This window comes from Corapipo altera, unplaced genomic scaffold (assembly GCF_003945725.1).
Source record: "Corapipo altera isolate COAL_440 unplaced genomic scaffold, ASM394572v1 68, whole genome shotgun sequence".
Lineage (NCBI taxonomy): Eukaryota > Metazoa > Chordata > Aves > Passeriformes > Pipridae > Corapipo > Corapipo altera.
Genome location: NW_020884919.1, coordinates 590,855 through 596,978, shown reverse-complemented (window position 1 = coordinate 596,978; position 6,124 = coordinate 590,855). Strand labels below are relative to the sequence as shown.

At 51.0% G+C, this 6,124-nt stretch overlaps 1 long non-coding RNA gene across 1 annotated transcript in view; it reads left to right on the top strand.

Moving 5' to 3' along the window:
• The first annotated feature begins 4,144 nt into the window (after positions 1-4,144).
• Positions 4,145-6,124, top strand: part of LOC113953294 — a 4,767-nt gene continuing 2,787 nt past the window's right edge. The window contains exons 1-2 of the long non-coding RNA XR_003529827.1: positions 4,145-4,319; positions 4,891-5,058. This is a non-coding gene — a long non-coding RNA (uncharacterized LOC113953294). The remainder of the gene's footprint in view (positions 4,320-4,890; positions 5,059-6,124) is intronic.

Below are 6,124 nucleotides of genomic sequence, written 5' to 3'. Positions count from 1 at the left end.
TGGCATTCAGGGACATGGATCAGGGGTGGCCTTGGCTGTGCTGGGAGAATGGTTGGACTCGATGGTCTCAGTGGGCTTTTCCAACCCAAACAACTCTGTGATTCCATGATTTTAGGAACAAACACGTCCTCCGGGGAGCAGCTCCTCCTCTGTGATGAGGAGCAAGCACATCATCGGGGTTTGATGTCAGTCGCGCGTCCTCTGGATGCAACCGATCCCAGAAAACAGCCTATTTTAAGCGCCTTGTGAAGTTTTCTTACATAAAACACATCTCCAGACTCGCCCCCCACGCACACGCGCTCGAGCGCAGGCGTTGGTTGGGGTTTTAACTTGGCAGCGTTTTCCTAAAAGGTTTGGAAATGCCGAAAGTAGTAACTACGCTGCAGAGACTGTTACAGCCTCTCAGCTGCCATTCGGCTCTGGATTCCTGCTCTCTGACAAGGATGCCAGCCAGGCTGGAACCATGGAAAAACAACCCCAGGACTGTCCCAGGAATGGCACAGGCGCCTTTGCTGGGGATGGGGTTGGGAAAGGATCAGGAAGAGGCAGAAGCCGCCCAGGTCTCACTGCAGGGAGAGACCCACAGAGCTGCACCCTTCCCACTTTTCCAGTAGACTACAGGGATATAATTGCACTTTTCCCCCCAGAATTCAGGTGTGCAGGCCACGGAGCTGCCCGTGGATCTCTAGTGGATGAGCTCCATCAGCCACATGGAGACACCAGGATGGGTGTCCCAGGGCCGGGTCTGGCCGTGGTGCCCATGGAGGTGCCCGGGATCCGCATCAGCCATCGCCTGCTTGTTTGGGAATTTTCTCAGGGATTGTCTCAGCTCCAGGCTGTTCTGCCAGCTCTGGAAACCCCCAAAACATGACACTTGAGTGATGTATTTATGCCACAAACACTCTAAAACAGCGTAATTACACACTGTTCTCCCTGTATTTTGGGAATTAACTGACACAACATAAAGAGATCGGGTTCAATTAACTGCTTTTGTTAAGTGAAATGTATTTTGTTGTTTCAAGAGAAATCCTTTCTTGTTTCGAGAGGGATTTTCTCAATATATCTGGGATCCTTCCTCCTCAGAAACATATTCCCTGGAAGACGCTGCCATGTATGAAGCAGGAAAACAAATATCCACAGAAGCTGGAGAAAGGGGCAGGTTACCAGTGCAGCCCTCTCCTGCAACTGGTTGTACTGAGAGGTGTTGGTGGCCCCCTCTCCAGATGGACAGTGCTGTTTGGAGGTCCTTGCACACACAGAGGGGCTGATGATGAGCTCCAGAAGTGCCCCTGGGTCTGCCTGGGGATGGCAGTGCTCAGCACTGGAGCCAGGAAAGACGCTCGGAACAAACCCCAGTGTTTTTCCTCCAAGATCTTTTTCATGACCAGAGCCTCGTAACAACAGCCTGAGGTGGCTCAGGGCTCGTGTCAGGAGCCCCATCCATGGGTGCCAAACCCTCCTGTGAGAGAGAGGGTGTTCCTGGGGCCCACACGGCCGCTCACTCAGAGCCTGGCAGATGTGAGACAATGCCGCAGGAATGTCTGGTGGGAGCGAGTTACCACGGGTCTGTTCCCATAATCCCAACCCAAAACCATTTGCTGAATCCTCTCAAACAATTTTCTGTGGGATGCACTCACTGCCAGCAGCGGGGAATGCCTGGCCTGGTGAGTCCATCCCCGCAGAGGGTGGCCCTGACCCCTCGCTCACTGCCATGGCCAGGTTTGAAGGCGCTGTGGGTTCGGGTTTAAAGGCATTGTGGGTTCAGGTTTGAAGGCACTGTGGGTCGGGTTTAAAGGCACTGTGGGTCGGGTTTAAAGGCATTGTGGGTTCGGGTTTGAAGGCACTGTGGGTCGGGTTTAAAGGCACTGTGGGTCGGGTTTGAAGGCACTGTGGGTTCAGGTTTAAAGGCACTGTGGGTCGGGTTTAAAGGCACTGTGAGTTCGGGTTTAAAGGCGCTGTGGGTTCGGGTTTAAAGGCACTGTGGGTTCAGATTTAAAGGCATTGTGGGTTCGTGCAGGGCAGTGCAGGGAGGGGCAGCACTGCCCATGGCATCACCAGCACTGCTCTCATCTGGGGGGCCCTGCCTGCCCTGCTCTGGAGCTTGAGGGGGCCCCATCCTCCCCCTTCGCTCACTTCTTAACAAAATAATTTTCCACTGAGGCTGCGAGGCTCGAGGCCTCCCCAAAGCCAGCTATTTTGAGCATTTTCCACAGCATCTCTGAACGCTGTTGTGCTCATGACTGGTGAGTGGGAGATCCGTGTGCGCAGATCCCGCCGAGCCGTGATGGAGTGTGCCAGCCCTGCCGGGCGCCAGCCTCCTCCTCCTCCTCCTCCTCCCTCCAGCGTAGTCTGGCTTGAAATTGTGCCACCAGCACAACTCCCTGTCACAGTCACAGGCTGTCCCGGGCTGTCTCCGGGCTGGTGGGTGGCTGCCCTGCGTCACACGGGCCCTGCTGGGAGCCCTGTCCCCCTCACTGGGATGTGTCCCAGGAGAGGGGCTGTCCCCAGGGATGGACAGTTTCCACCTCTGTGTTCCCTCAGACAGCCCCAGGGACAGCATGGTTTGCAAAACACACGGTTGACGTCTTGGTGTGTAGAAGCTGTGTTTTAAATTCATTCTCTGAAATAAGTCCCTGGAAGTGTCCAAGGCCAGGTTGGGCTGGGCCTGGGGTAACCTGGGATAGTGGGAGGTGTCCCTGACCATGGCAAGGGGTGGAACAAGAGGAGCCTTAAGGTCCCTTCCAACCTAAACCAGTCTGTGATTCTAAGTCTGATTTACAAAGTACAGTCTCCTTTGGGCAAAGGGCTGTTGGAGCTTTTCTTCGCTGCTGAAGATCCTGATGATAATGGATGAAGTGAGCTGAACCTGTGAGACCCATTCAAACCTCGTCAAGATTCAGCAGTCAGACTCGGTGATGGCTGGGTCAACTTCTTGGGGACCTTCCAAAGCATGGACACACTTCAGGCTCTCCCAGGTACTTGCCCGAGGGGCAGAGAGTTGCTGGTACCTTCCTTTAGTGATGTGCTTTAGTGGTGGGCTTGGCAGTGATGGGTTAATGGTTGGACCTCATGGTCTGAGAGGGCTTTTCCAACCTAAACCCTCAGTGACAGCCACCAGGAACTGAGTTATCAGCATTGTGTGTTTGTCAAGCCACTCGTATGACAATGTTATCTCCTGGCTCATACCTACTGCAGGCTTCAGAAAAAAGGGGTAGATTGAAGAGAAAACAGCTCCTGATAGTTCTGAATTTGCAAAACTCTCCATGTCTGTGACGGCTGCTGTCATTAGAGGGAAATGGCAGGGAGAACAAACCCATTAGTGCAGTTGTTAATTGAAAACAGGACCGTGTGGAGAATGGGGTTTGTAATTATGAGAATAATTATTAAAATATCATTTTGCTTTTTAAAATGCCTGACTTTAGTAGAGGATATGGAGGAGTTACGTTTTAAAAAGTTAATTATTTCCAGTGCTTCAGAAAGGGAGGTCTAAGCTGAAAATGATTTACCAAAATTGTTAAGACAGCTTTTTAATTATCAGTTTTAAAACATTGTCATCGAGCATCAGCTGAGCCTCAGTTTTACTTTCTCTGCAGACTGTGCTTCCCTCCTGTGCAGATTCTGCTCCTTCCCAGGGCTCTCCAGAGCTGTGAGCTGGGCATGGCCATGGTGGTGGGTCAGAAAGCACCCAGATCCCAATTTTTTACTTGCCATTTTGGCCTTCTGGGCATCTGGCTGTCCTTCCCAGCAGCTCTGGTGCTGGTGGTTTTTCCCCATGGTCTCCCTATCCTGGTATGGTCTCTCAGGATGCTGCTGGGATCTGGTAGGGCCCCGGATGCAGGAGTGGCTCTGTGCTCAGGGGTCTTCGTCCTTCACCACCTTTTGGAGCCCTGGGTGGATGGGGAAAGGGTCTGGGTCAGGCTGGCTGAGGAGGGAGCACTCAACACCTCCACAGCCCCCAACACCTCTGGAGCGTGAGCTGGGGATGAACCAGCATTGGCACCGCCCACTGTGCCCGATGGGGCTGCTGACATCTCCCAGGAACCAGGGAAAACAGAGAGGAGCACTTCTGTGGGCAGTAAACAGCAATTAGAGCTGGGCACATGGCAGCAGTTAAACAGCTCCTTTGGCAGGGTGAGATGTACAGCAGGGGCTGCAGCACCCGCGGCCGCTGCTCCTACACGAGGGCTCCAAGTTGTTCATGCAGGTTCTTACTACAGGGTGTAGGTGCACAGGGGTGTAAATGTACTCAGCTGTGTGCTGTGCACACTGGTTGTGCCTGGAGGTGTTCCCCAGGGGATCCTGCCCCTCTGCCCCCTCAGGTGAGACCCCCCTGCAGAGCTGCTCCAGCCCTGGGAACAGCAGCACAGGGATGTGGAGCTGCTGGAGTGAGTTCAGAGGAGGTCCTGGAACTGCTCCAAGGGCTGGAGCCCCTCTGCTCTGGAGCCAGGCTGGGAGAGCTGGGGGGGTTCCCCTGGAAAAGGGAAAGATCCAGGGAGAGCTGAGAGCCCCTTGCAGGGCCTAAAGGGGCTCCAGGGGAGCTGGAGAGGAACTGGGGACAAGGCATGGAGGGACAGGACAGAGGGAATGGCTTCCCACTGCCAGAGGGCAGGGAGAGATGGGATATTGGGAAGGAATTGCTGGCTGGGAGGGTGGGGAGGCCCTGGCACAGGTTGGGCAGAGAAGCTGTGGCTGCCCCTGGATCCCTGGAAGTGTCCAAGGCCAGGTTGGATGGGGCTTGGAGCAACCTGGGCTGGTGGAAGGTGTCCCTGCCCATGGCAGGGGGTGGAGCTGGATGGGGTTTAAGGTCCCTTCCCACTCAAATCGTTCTGGCATTCCATAATTCTACAACCAGGAGGAGGGTGTCTGAACTTCATCCTCTCCCTCCCTCAGCACTCCTTATCTTCCAGCTGGAACTGAGCACAAGCACAGCACAGGCACACACCCAGCAGCACACAAATATGGACTCACCATATCCAGACAACTGGATAGCTATGGAGAAAAAGGCAATTAATGATGCACAATAAATAATATAGTTTTCCTTGCAACATTTGAAGCACAGTAACTAATAAACATTGCTTTGAGAGGACTGATATTAAATAAAACGACCCAAACCAAAGTTCAGCCTTCGTCGCTGAACGGAGGAAAAGCAGGTTTTTATTCAGTTATAACTAAATGGGATCTGGTTCTTCAATATGGAAAAACTAGATTAAATCTGAGACAAAAACTGAATCCCATTAATATTACTAGTAAATAAAAATCTATGATTTTTTGGATGAGGGAGCTTTAATAATAAGAGGCGTCATAAAGAGAGAAATCAAAACTGGATTGTACATTCAGCAGACTGTTCAATACAAAAGCCAACAAAATTAGGCCATATTGATGTGATGAGCAAGGAGAAATATATTAGTTTCCAGCTCACAACATTCCAGTACAAGACACCATCGGAAAACCCAGTCAATTCTGATATCAGTCAGATCCTGATGAAACGAGCCCACACTTCCAGCAGACAATCCTCCAGGAATGGCCCCTATTGACACATTGGTAATGAGATGGAAATGTATTTATTGCTGCTGGTTCCCAGCCCCACTGGTGCTCACTGGGCCCAGCTGGGCGAGTGCTGCCAGCTCGGGGTGGCCACCACGGTCACCCCCGTGTCTGGGGCAGGACAGACCAGCAAAGGTCTTTTTTAATACTTGTAAAGGTATTGAGGTCTTAATATTTGAAATTATACCATGGCTCAGCCTGGATAATGAGAGTGTCATCTGGTGCTTATCAGGGAAGGTGACATGTTTCAGTTGGGAAATATATATACATATATTTCCAAAGTTTTTCCAGGAACAACAAACCACATTTGTTCCAAAAGCAAGTTCCTAATATCCCTACCTTAAAAATGTGATACTTAGCAAGAAAACCGAAAAATAAATGATGCTTTTTCTGTGAAGTTTCTGCTTGCTGGGGGCAGAGTCTGAGCTGCAAATGGGGAATGCAGTTCAGGGAATAAGTCAACACTTTAGGAAATAATTATGATAATCAAAATAAAATAAACCATAAGCCACAATAGTAGTAGTAATAATAATAATAATAATAATAATAATAATAATAATAATAATAATAATAATAATAA